At 37.6% G+C, this 13,494-nt stretch overlaps 1 pseudogene; it reads left to right on the top strand.

Annotated features, from left to right (window-relative positions):
• The window catches only part of LOC117521281, a 32,520-nt pseudogene extending 27,416 nt beyond the window's left edge, over positions 1-5,104 (top strand).
• Positions 5,105-13,494: the final 8,390 nt, after the last annotated feature.

Genomic DNA, 13,494 nt, shown 5'->3' with positions numbered 1-13,494 from the left:
GGAACAGTGAAATACTGGTCAGTCACTATTAATAATTTCTTATGTGTCCAACCACATAGGTTGATCGTTAAAATTAAATTTGTTAGTTCTAAAAAGCCATCATAATTATTTATAGGAAAACATTCTATTTTTATTTCTCAAACAAATGTTTGGGCGTGAAAACAGGTTGGCCTTATTTTTCTACTAAGGTTTGAACTTTGAGAGTGTTTACACATGAGAGAAAAGTGAGAAAATGTTAATGCCTGATTGAGAAAAGTGTATAGTGTGTAGTGAGGGGTTTTACAGCCTTAAAATGTCTATAATAATTGTAAAAAATAACGCTGACTACTTCACGGATTTCACCTATTGTGGGCTAGTTTTAGAACGTAACTCCCACGATAAACGAGGGACCACTGTACATCTACAACCCCTGGCAATAATTATGGAATCACCGGCCTCAGAGGATGTTCATTCAGTTGTTTAATTTTGTAGAAAAAAAGCAGATCACAGACATGACACAAAACTAAAGTCATTTCAAATGGCAACTTTCTGGCTTTAAGAAACACTATAAAAAATCAGGAAAAAAAATTGTGGCAGTCAGTAACGGTTACTTTTTTAGACCAAGCAGAGGCAAAAAAATATGGAATCACTCAATTCTGCAGAATAAATTATGGAATCACCCTGTAAATTTTCATCCCAAAAACTAACACCTGTATCAAATCAGATCTGCTCATTAGTCTGCATCTAAAAAGGAGTGATCACACCTTGGAGAGCTGTTGCACCAAGTGGACTGACATGAATCATGGCTCCAATACGAGAGATGTCAATTGAAATAAAGGAGAGGATTATCAAACTCTTAAAAGAGGGTAAATCATCACGCAATGTTGCAAAAGATGTTGGTTGTTCAGTCAGCTGTGTCTAAATTCTGGACCAAATACAAACAACATGGGAAGGTTGTTAAAGGCAAACATACTGGTAGACCAAGGAAGACATCAAAGCATCAAGACAGAAAACTTAAAGCAATATGTCTCAAAAATCAAAAATGCACAACAAAACAAATGAGGAACGAATGGGAGGAAACTGGAGTCAATGTCTGTGACTGAACTGTAAGAAACCGCCTAAAGGAAATGGGCTTTACATACAGAAAAGCTAAACGAAAGCCATCATTAACACCTAAACAGAAAAAAACAAGGTTACAATGGGCCAAGGAAAAGCAATCATGGACTGTGGATGACTGGATGAAAGTCATATTCAGTGATGAATCTCAAATCTGCATTGGGCAAGGTGATGATGCTGGAACTTTTGTTTGGTGCCGTTCCAATGAGATTTATAAAGATGATTGCCTGAAGAGAACATCTAAATTTCCACAGTCATTGATGATATGGGGCTGCATGTCAGGTAAAGGCACTGGGGAGATGGCTGTCATTACATCATCAATAAATGCACAAGTTTATGTTGATATTTTGGACACTTTTCTTATCCCATCAATTGAAAGGATGTTTGGGGATGATGAAATCATTTTTCAAGATGATAATGCATCTTGCCATAGAGCAAAAACTGTGAAAACATTCCTTGCAAAAAGACACATAGGGTCAATGTCATGGCCTGCAAATAGTCCAGATCTTAATCCAATTGAAAATCTTTGGTGAAAGTTGAAGAAAATGGTCCATGACAAGGCTCCAACCTGCAAAGCTGATCTGGCAATCAGAGAAAGTTGGAGCCAGATTGATGAAGAGTACTGTTTGTCACTCATTAAGTCCGTGCCTCAGAGACTGCAAGCTGTTATAAAAGCCAGAGGTGGTGCAACAAAATACTAGTGATGTGTTGGAGCATTCTTTTGTTTTTCATGATTCCATAATTTTTTCCTCAGAATTGAGTGATTCCATATTTTTTTCCCTCTGCTTGGTCCACAACCCCTGGCAAAAATTATGGAATCACCGGCCTCGGAGGATGTTCATTCAGTTGTTTAATTTGTAGAAAAAAAGCAGATCACAGACATGACACAAAACTAAAGTAATTTCAAATGGCAACTTTCTGGCTTTAAGAAACACTATAAGAAATCAAGAAAAAAAGATTGTGGCAGTCAGTAACGGTTACTTTTTTAGACCAAGCAGAGGAAAAAAATATGGACTCACTCAATTCTGAGGAATAAATTATGGAATCACCCTGTAAATTTTCATCCCCAAATTAACACCTGCTTTGTTGATGCACCTTTGGCAACAATTACAGCCTCAAGTCTTCTTGAATATGATGCCACAAGCTTGGTGCACCTAACTTTGGGCGGTTTTACCCATTCCTCTTTGGGGATGGGGGTTGGATGGGGAGCGTCGGTGCACAGCCATTTTCAGATCTTTCCAGAGATGTTCAACCGGATTCAGGTCTGGGCTCTGGCTGGGCCACTCAAGGACATTCACAGAGTTGTCCTGAAGTCAGTTCTTTGATATCTTGGCTGTGTGCTTAGGGTCATTGTCCTGCTTAAAGACGAACCATCGCGGCTATCGACCCACAATGCAAAAATAATAGTAACGCACAGTGACTTGGAGAAGTAACTGATTACTGATTTGGAAAGATTAACGCGTTAGATTACTCGTTACTAAAAAAAAAAGTGGTTAGATTAGAGTAACGCATTACTGAGTAACGCATTACTAAGTAACGCGTTACCGGCATCACTGCTAGTTACCCTATTTCTTATTTCTTTAAAAATAAGACTGTCTGTGTATGTTGTTGTAACTTGAGAGTTTGAGTGCAAGATCGCTTATCTTCGTTAGTTTGTATTTTTATTCAGCCATGGTAAAGCCTTCATCTTCATGTAATTTTACAAGAAAAAATGGCAAGCTTACTGTGTGTGGTATTTAAGTTTTTCACCAGACAGACTAGCAAACTAACTAACATATAACAGACACATAGTTTGGGCCTTAGAGAATTAGTTTCTAGATCAGAACAAAGGTAAAGTTCATGCAAGAAAAAAGTAAAAAAGATAAGAGTCAATAAACAGCAATCAAGAAAGCATCACAGACATAATTTGGATGATAAATATTCCAAAATATTCCAAATTGTGACACATTGGCTTTAAAGGAAATAGTTAAAACAGTTGCATGTTTCCTTATGATGCACATTCAGTGTTATGCTGTTTTTCCCAGTAGATATGTAGTCTGTGCACGTTTTGCCTCTAAAGGCACATGCATGGTCTGTCAAGTGTAACTAACCCTAACCATGAGTGTAGCCCAAACACTTACTGTAAATATAGGTTGTTTCAACTTAATTTGAACTAACAATGCAATCAGGAACCATTCTGTGATTTCAATTCCAGGATAGTTTTGAGGAGGATTTTTTAGAACATGCTCTTAATGCTAAACCATTCACTGTCTGTCTTACTGCAGAAGGACACTCATGAACCCAGCCCCCATAAGAGGCTGTTAATATATAACTTAGAATACCTTTAAATTGATATCATATGACATACGCATTTCTAAGTTATATATTAACAAGGCCTTCACCTGTAGGAGGAGCAAAGACATATTTAACTAGCAGGATATGTTGGTCTGTTGTCAAAGCTCTGTGGCTGCCAAAGGACTCAGTCATGGGACTGCTGCTGCTTGCCGATCCTGGTTGTCTTTGCTTGCTGCTCTGATTGGAGGTTGTACCTTCTTGGTACATTTTCGTCAACGTCGCCGTGGAGAACCCCCATTGGACAAGGGTCTCATCCCTTGGCTGGGTCATATCTTAGACTTTTCAAAGAGAATGCCAGTAAATTCCTTGAGCGTATGACAAAAAAAGCATGGGAAGATCTTCACAGTCCAGCTGGGAGGGCAATACATCACATTCATGTCAAGACCCGCTTTCATTTGGATCCATTCTTAAGGAGAGCCGAGAAAAGCTGGACATCCGCAACACTGCAAGGGCGGGTTAGGAAGAGCCTTAATTATAAGGGTGCAAAGGATGAACATCAATTTCTTGACAATTTCATCAAAAGCCACTGAATGGAGATGGACTGGAGTTATTGATCCAGCCATGATGAAGAAACCTACAGAGACGTGATGTTGCAACCCTACTGGCTCAGTGTCTGACCGAAAGCAGGCTGGAAAGAAGATGACATGTTATGTACTGCTCTAGCACTATTTTTACAGCGGGCTATTTATCACTGTTCGGTAATGAGCCACATTCGATTAATAAAAATGTAGAGAAGGCCAAAGAGCAAGACAGAGTGGAAGCAGAAACTCTGTTTCACAAGTTTCTAAAATATGATGAACTCTTCCCTGACCTGGTATACGGGGTCCTTACACCAAGGAAAAAGATGGAGGCAGAGAAGCTAAAGTCAGACTTCTGGGACGCTTTAGCAGTGCAGAAAATAAGGAAGAAGGACAATGTCAGTTCCTGGGTGTTGGACAATCAGCAGATTAGAGAAGAAATGGGTCTGAAAGAGTCGATGATATGCCGATTCACATTTGTGCAGCTTTGGGCCTCCCAGAGCAACACGACCACCGCTTGTTTCTGGCTTCTTCTCTACCTTCTGAAGCACCCTGAAGCTATGATAGCTGTGAAGGAGGAAGTCAACAAGCTCCTTAAGGAAACTGGGCAGGAAGACCGAGGTGATGTTCCTTTCATTACCTTGACCCGTGACATGCTGGGGAAAATGCCAATCCTGGACAGTGCTATAGAAGAGACCCTCCGACTCACCGTTGCAGCAACCATGAGCAGGATCGCGGTTGACAATGTGACTTTAAAAATGTCTGACGGTCAGGAATATTGTATTCGCAAGGGTGACAGAGTGGCAATCTGTCCTCATACTACAGTTCACCTTGATCCAGAGGTCCACCCTGACCCATTTTCATTCAAATATGACCGCTTTCTGAATCCAGACGGGAGCAAAAAAACAGATTTTTATAAAGGGGGGAAGAAGGTGAAGTATTACTACATGCCCTGGGGTGCCGGGTTTACCATGTGTCCTGGGCGTTTCTTTGCCACCAGTGAGCTGAAACAGTTCATTTTCTTCATGCTGGCATATTTTGAGTGTGAGCTGAAGAATCCTGATGAGGCAGTACCTGAGTTGGATGCAAAACGATTTGGTTTTGGGTTATTGCGTCCTACACGAGATGTCAAATTTCGATATAGAATCAGTTTTTAGACATGAAAATCCAGTTTTTTTAAGATGCTCAGTCATCCAGGAAGTGGTATTCAAGTAGGTTGAGTTAGTTCAACTGGTCTTCTTTAGTTCTTCGAAGATGTTTCACTTTTAATTCAGAAAAGCTTCATAAGTTCAGCTTGCAGTAGTAAGAGACTCAAATAAAAGTCTATAAAATCTTCACAGAGCTTGTTTTCAGCAAGATTGTGTTTGCCAGTTAATGTGCAGAAGCTTTAAGAACATTAGCATTTTCATAAAAATGAAGTTAATTAGTTTTTGCGTTTGTAGTTCAACATGAACATAAAATCTAAATTTAAATGTACAAATATTCTGATTATTACAAACATCAAGTGTAAAAATAAATAAATCTTTCATTAACGAAACTCATTTCAATATTAAATACAACCTGTCTTTCGTATAAATTCTTAAACACTACTTCAAAGAAATTTATGATACATTTAAAAATATTTCCAAATGTTTCAAAGAGTGAATCACACATTGTCTGTTGTTTTGAATGAGACAAGATATTTTGCTTTTGTTCCCATTATGTTTAAAGTTGTAGAAAGAATCGGTTTGACAAACCCCTTCTGTTTTTGCATTGTTGTAATATTTTTATGATTGCGTTACTCATAGTCATTTTTCAAAACTTACTGTGTGTTTGAAGGAGAACAATGTAACTGTTTTCCCTCATAATTTCCTGAGGAGCTTTTGTGTAATCTTCATTCACAGTAACTGTGTAACATGTACATCTGAATTCACAGTAATTCATGCTTTATTGTAACCAAGTTGTGGTGATTTGTTTTCTGTGAAAGTTGTTTAACGTGTTTTTATATTCATATCTTTGCATATAAAGCTTGATAAACCTTAAACAGCACATTAACATTTTCAAAAGTCTGTTTGTTATGCTGTGGACAGATTTGGCAGATATTTATGCACATCTGAGTGCATGTACTGGTGCAACACGTCACCTCATCCGCCATACTGTGGTACCTTCCAAAATCCTAGATGGCTAACTATTTTAATGATTATTTTGTTAATGTTGGTAAAAATTTATCAAGGTCAAGGTCAGGTTTATTTATAAAGCACATTTACAAACAGTCAACACTGCCCCAAAGTGCTGTACAGTAAAAGGAATTAAAATTATATTTAGTTAAATACAAGAACAAAATAAATCAACAACACAATAAAGATGTGGCAGTATTCAGCTCATCTTGTGTTAAAAGCCAGTGCAAAAAGATGTGTCTTAAAAGAGTCTAAAAGAGTCAATTGAAGGAGCCAGTCGGACATTTATGGCAGAGAGTTCCAGAGCTTGGGCCCCGCAACAGCAAAGGCTCTGTCTCCCCTGGTCTTCAGCTTAGACCTGGGGACAGACCAGTAACTCTGGTCCGCGGAGCACAGAGCTCTTCCTGGAGTGTGCAATGACAGCATATCAATAACAGAATGGGCTTGAACCGTGAATTGATTTAAAAACAAGCAAAAAAATCTTAAAATTGATTCTAAAAGCAACAGGTACCAGAGCAGTGAAGATAAAACAGGACAAAGTTGTTGGTGCCGTTTGGCTCCAGTGAGCAGACGCGCAGCTGCATTTTGCACCATCGGAGGCGATGCAGAGACAACTGATTAAGACCAACATACAGAGAATTGCAGTAGTCTAAACGAGACGTGATCAAGGCGTGCACAACCTGTTCCAGCTGTTTTGGGGGCAGGTAACGCTTGATTTACTTAAAAGTCTAAGCTGGAAGAAGCTTGTTTTGACCACTGTGTTGATCTGCTTCTCGAATTTAAAAGAGCTGTCTATAAAAACACCAAGGGTCTTAGCAGATGAATGACAGTAGGAGGCGAGTGAACCAAGGCAGAAAGATCAAGGTCACCAAGGACCACAATCTCTGTTTTGCTTTCATTTAGATTCAAAAAGTTTAAAGACATCCAGTCTTTGACTTCTTGAAAGCAAGTCTGTAGGATGGCAGATGAGTTTGTTTTAAGGTTCAGAGGTAGATAAATCTGCACATCATCAGCAAAGCAGTGAAACGAGCAGTTATAATGAGGTTGTCAACAGAAAACATAAAATGGCATTGTTAAAACAGGGGACGGAAACTTAAAAGAACAAACGTATTCATCAATGAACATTTGACCAAAGAAACGCAGACATCGCCAGGAAAGCTCGTTTCCTAAAAAAGCAGGGAAAAATTCAACAGACATGGACATCCAACTGCAAAACATTTATCAAATTGAACGGAACACCAGAACAAGTGAAGGTTATGGTAATCAGGAACATCGAGGATCTGGACAAATACGACCAATAAGGTATGAGGACACAAACACATCACAACACCATGACACAGACCAGAGGAACCTATTCATCTACTGCATCATCTACATCTGGAGACAAGAAGGATATAACTCAAAGGATTGCTGATCATGGAAAAGTAGAACTGAGAACATTTAAATACACAGACCACAATGTACTGGACTTGGAGCACGATATAGACCCGGACAATAATTTCTTCTCAAATATCAATGACAGTTGTTGCTATTATACAGATGAACAGTTTAATCGGATCATTAAAAACGGATAACAAATTATCAATAATCCATTTCAACAGCAGAAGTCTATATGCAAACTTTAACAACATTAAGAATATTTAAGTCAGTTTAAAAAAAAATATTTAACATAATTGCTATATCAGAAACATGGATCAATGAAGATAAAGGAATGGATTTTGAACTGGATGGATATGAATTTAATTGTGTAAACAGAAAAAATAAGAGTGGAGGAGGAGTGGCTGTGTATGTGGATAAGAACATGGATTATAAAATAGTAGACAATATGACAACTGTGATTGATAACTTATTAGAATGTATAACTCTTGAAATATGTGAAGAAAAAAGCAAAATGTATTAGTCAGCTGTAGATATAGAGCACCAGGATCTAGTATTGAAACATTCACTGACTGTATGGGAAAAATGTTCTCAAAAACTAATCAAAAAAACTGTTCATATTTGTGGTGACTTAAATATTGATCTGCTCAATCCAAATAAGCATAAAATAACAGATGAATTTATCAATATAATGTACAGTATGAGTTTATATCCAAAAATCACCAGGCCAAGCAGAATTACATCCCATAGTGCTACCTTAATTGATAATATATTCAGCAATGATATTGAGAATAACACTGTGAGTGGATTATTAATCAATGACATTAGTGATCATCTACCAGTTTTCATCGTTTATAATAGAAACCATCGGCGGAATCAGCCAGAGGAGAAAATAAATACAGGCGAGTGCGGACAGAGGAAAACATGAACACACTAAAGAAGGATTTACAGGAGCAAAACTGGGAAAAGGTATACAGTGAAAGTGATGTTGATAGTGCATATGAAACTTTTTACAAATATTTACATCATTATATGATAACAAATTGTCCATTAAACAAGACTACAGAAAACAAAAAAATCCAAGCTCGACCATGGATGACGAAAGGGTTTACGAAATGCATGTAATAAGAAAAATACACTGTATAGAGAATTCATAAAACTAAAGACTAAAGAGGCAGAAAAATAGATATAAGAAATACAAAAATAGATTAACTAATATTATACGGTATGTAGGAAGGAATATTATAGTACATATTATATAATAACAAAAACAATATTAAAGGAAATGGGATAGATTAATAGCATTATCAAAAATGGCAATAAAAAACAGAGTTACCCTCAGTATTTCATTGATAATAATATCAAGAAGGAAAATAAGGAAAACGGTTTTAATAATTTTTTGTAAATATTGGACCAAGCTTGGCAGAAAAAATTCCCAATTCCCAACCTGAGGATTGGGATAATAATCTCATAGAAAGAAATCCCTGTTCAATGTTCCTCACAGCAGTGGATGGAAAAGAAATTATAGACATTGTGAATAATTGTAAATATAAAACATCTACCGATTTAAATGAAATTGATATGGTGGTGGGTAAAACAGGTCATTGAATGGATTGTAGAACCATTAACATACATCGTAACTTATCATTTCAAACCGGTAATTTCCAATCAAATGAAAATAGCTAAGGTTGTGCCGCTGTATAAGACTGCGGATAGACACCACTTCACAATTATTAGACCTGTTTCTTTGCTTCCACAATTTTCCAAATTATTAGAAAAGTTATTCAATAATAGATTAGACAAATTCATAAATAAACATAAATTACTTACTGATAGTCAATATGGATTCAGAGCACATAGTTCAACATCACTTGCATTAATAGAATCAGTTGAGGAGATTACAACGCCATAGACCACAAATTACATTCAGTTGGAATATTTATAGACCTTAAAAAGGCTTTGATACAATCATCATGACATATTAATCAGTAAACTTGAACAGTATGGGATTAGGGGGTTGGTGTTGCACTGGGTGAGAAGCTACTTAAGTACAGAAAACAGTTTTGTGAAGTTGGGGGAAATATACATCATCATGCTTGGACAATGCTTGTGGCGTCCCACAGGGGTCAGTATTGGGTCCAAAACTGTTTCTAATTTATATAAATGATATTGTCAATGTTTCCAAAATATTAAAATTAGTATTACTTGCAGATGACACAAGCATTTTTTGTTCAGGGGGGGATTTGCAGGAGTTACTGAGGAGGATCATATAGAAATGGGAAAATTGAAATATGGTTTGACAGAAACAAATTATCATTAAACTTAAGTAAAACAAAATACATGTTATTTGGCTATTGTATACAGACAGGCAGGTTCAGTTACAAGTCGAGGGGGTAGATATTGAAAGGGTACATGAAATAAGTTTCTGGGGGTGATAATAGATGATAAGATAAACTGGAAGACTCATATAAAACATATACAAAGTAAACTGTCAAGAAGCATTTCAGTTCTAAACAAAGCGAAACATATTCTGGACCACAACTCACTCCGCATTCTTTACTGCTCACTGGTTTTACCATATTTACAGTACTCTGCAGAGGTATGGGGTAATACTTATAAGGTACAACACAATCACTATCAGTAATGCGAAAAGAGCTATAAGAATTATTCATAATACTGGCTATAGAGATCATACAAATCCACTATTTTACAATCCAAATTCTTAAAATTCACAGACTTGGGTTCATTTCAAACAGTACAAATCGTATATAAAGCAATAAACAATTTACTTCCAGCAAATATTAAAAATATGTTTTTTAAACAGATCAGGGGATTGCAGTCTGAGGGGGAAATTTATTTAAAGCATCAGTGGGCACGAACAACATTAAAAGGTTTCTGTATTTCTGTCTGTGGGGTGAGGATGTGAACAGATTGGGAGTGGGGCTCAAGCATGTCCAAGCATGAACCAGTTCAAACAGCGGTACAAAAATATGTTTTTTTCTAGGTATAGGGAGGAGGAAGGGTAATGGGGTTAGGGTGTTTTTGTTTTTTGCTTCGGCTTGTAATATATAGTATTTTGTATGTAAGTAGGTATGTGTAGGTGTATATTTATGTTTGTGTATATATGTGTGTGTATGTGTATATATGTGTATGTATATGTATGTATATATGTATATGTATGTTGAGATATGTATATATATATATATATATATTGATATTGGTTTAGGTGTGTAGGAATCTATGTGTATATGTGGCAAGGGTATTACTGGGTTGTGGGGAAGAAGGGGTAGGGATAAACAAGCTGATGCTTCACCCTACCCCTTTTCGGACATGTTGGGTACACAGTAGGAACTTTTTTGTTGTTGTCTTTACTGATCTATCTTGTAATTGTTGTTGTATCAAATGTTCGAAATAAACAGTTTTCATCTTCATCATCTTCATCTTCAAGTCTGTAGGATGGCAGATGAGTTTGTTTTAAGGTTCAGAGGTAGATAAATCTGCACATCATCAGCAAAGCAGTGAAACTGAATTTTATATTTCTTAAAAATTGATCCCAAAGGAAGCAAGTACAGCGAAAATAAAATTGGCCCTAAAATTGAACCTTGAGGTACTCCACAAGTCAAAGGGCTTTCTGTGATGCAAAGGGACCAAGGTTTACAGAAAAGCACCGACCAGTCAAATAGGACTTGAACCATTTGAGCACTGTGCCATTTAATCCAACGCACGATTCAAGGTGAGATAATAAGATTTGGTGGTCAACAGTGTCAAAGGCTGCAGTTAAATCTAAAAGCACAAGCACAGCTGAGCTGCCAGAGTCCATGATTAAAAGAAGATCATTAAAAACTTTTAAAGGAGCAGTTTCAGTGCTGTACAAAGGTTTAAAACCAGACTGGAATTTTTCAGTTATGTCAAATGCAGTAAGGTGCGACTGTAATTGAGTATAGACCACCTTTTCAAGTATTTTAGATAAAAATGGCATCTTAGAAATGGGTCTCTTTACGTAATAGATATCAGTGTGTTTGCCTTGGTGGGATAAAATCAGAATTGGAGAATGTGGAGTGCCCCAGGGGTCAGTTCTCGGGCCATTATTGTTTTTGCTGTATATTAATGATATACAGTAGGTTTGGTTTCTAAGTCTTTGAGTTGTATTTTGTTTGCTGATGATACAACTGTGATTGGTAGTGGAGATAATGTGAGACAGCTCTTGGACTTGGTGGAGAGGGAACTGCAAAAAGTTAAATACTGGTTTGACGCTAATAAATTACCACTTCATTTTGGTAAAACTAAGTGCATTATATTTGGAAATAAGCCCAGAAATGTAAGTAGTAAATTATTGTTGAATGGCATTGAAATTGAAATTGTATCTCAGTCTAAATTTCTTAGAGTTTTTGTTGATGACAAGCTCAGTTGGAAATCTCATATAAAACATATTGAGTCCAAAATATCAAAAGTTATTGTTATCTTGTACAAAGTACAATACTTTCTCCCCAACATGTGTTGGTTTCATTGTATCACTCATTACTTGTCCCTTATATGACTTACTGCATTGAAGTTTGGGGAAATGTAGTCGGTGCGGACCAAGGTAGCTTAGCCAAGGTAGCTTAGCCGCTGTTAGTTCCCTTCCAGTAGATCTCGAGCAGCCGGGAAAGCAGGCCGACTGGGTGACTGTGAGGAGGAAGCGTAGCCCTAAGCAGAAGCCCCGTGTACACCGCCAACCCGTTCACATTTCTAACTGTTTTTCCCCACTCGGCGACACACACGCCGAGGATCAAACTCTGGTTATTGGCGACTCTGTTTTGAGAAATGTGAAGTTAGCGACACCAGCAACCATAGTCAATTGTCTTCCGGGGGCCAGAGCAGGCGACATTGAAGGAAATTTGAAACTGCTGGCTAAGGCTAAGCATAATTTGGTAAGATTGTAATTCACGTCGGCAGTAATGACACCAGGTTACGCCAATCGGAGGTCACTAAAATTAACATTGAATCGGTGTGTAACTTTGCAAAAACAATGTCGGACTCTGTAGTTTTCTCTGGGCCCCTCCCCAATCAGACCGGGAGTGAAATGTTTAGCTGCATGTTCTCCCTGAATTGCTGGCTGTCTGAGTGGTGTCCAAAAAATGAGGTAGGCTTCATAGATAATTGGCAAAGCTTCTGGGGAAAACCTGGTCTTGTTAGGAGAGACGGCATCCATCCCACTTTGGATGGAGCAGCTCTCATTTCTAGAAATCTGGCCAATTTTCTTAAATCCTCCAAACCGTGACTATCCAGGGTTGGGACCAGGAAGCAGAGTTGTAGTCTTACACACCTCTCTGCAGCTTCTCTCCCCCTGCCATCCCCTCATTACCCCATCCTGTAGAGACGGTGCCTGCTCCCAGACCACCAATAACCAGCAAAAATCTATTTAAGCATAAAAATTCAAAAAGAAAAAATAATATAGCACCTTCAACTGCACCACAGACTAAAACAGTTAAATGTGGTCTATTAAACATTAGGGTCTCTCTCTTATGGAGATTAATTATGGAGTTCCACAAGGTTCTGTGCTAGGACCAATTTTATTCACTTTATACATGCTTCCCTTAGGCAGTATTATTAGACGGTATTGCTTAAATTTTCATTGTTACGCAGATGATACCCAGCTTTATCTATCCATGAAGCCAGAGGACACACACCAATTAGCTAAACTGCAGGATTGTCTTACAGACATAAAGACATGGATGACCTCTAATTTCCTGCTTTTAAACTCAGATAAAACTGAAGTTATGTACTTGGCCCCACAAATCTTAGAAACATGGTGTCTAACCAGATCCTTACTCTGGATGGCATTACCCTGAGCTCTAGTAATACTGTGAGAAATCTTGGAGTCATTTTTGATCAGGATATGTCATTCAAAGCGCATATTAAACAAATATGTAGGACTGCTTTTTTGCATTTACGCAATATCTCTAAAATCAGAAAGGTCTTGTCTCAGAGTGATGCTGAAAAAACTAATTCATGCATTTATTTCCTCTAGGCTG

The sequence above is a fragment of the Thalassophryne amazonica genome, chromosome 12 (assembly GCF_902500255.1).
Source record: "Thalassophryne amazonica chromosome 12, fThaAma1.1, whole genome shotgun sequence".
Taxonomy (NCBI): domain Eukaryota; kingdom Metazoa; phylum Chordata; class Actinopteri; order Batrachoidiformes; family Batrachoididae; genus Thalassophryne; species Thalassophryne amazonica.
This window is presented reverse-complemented; position numbering and strand designations above follow the sequence as displayed.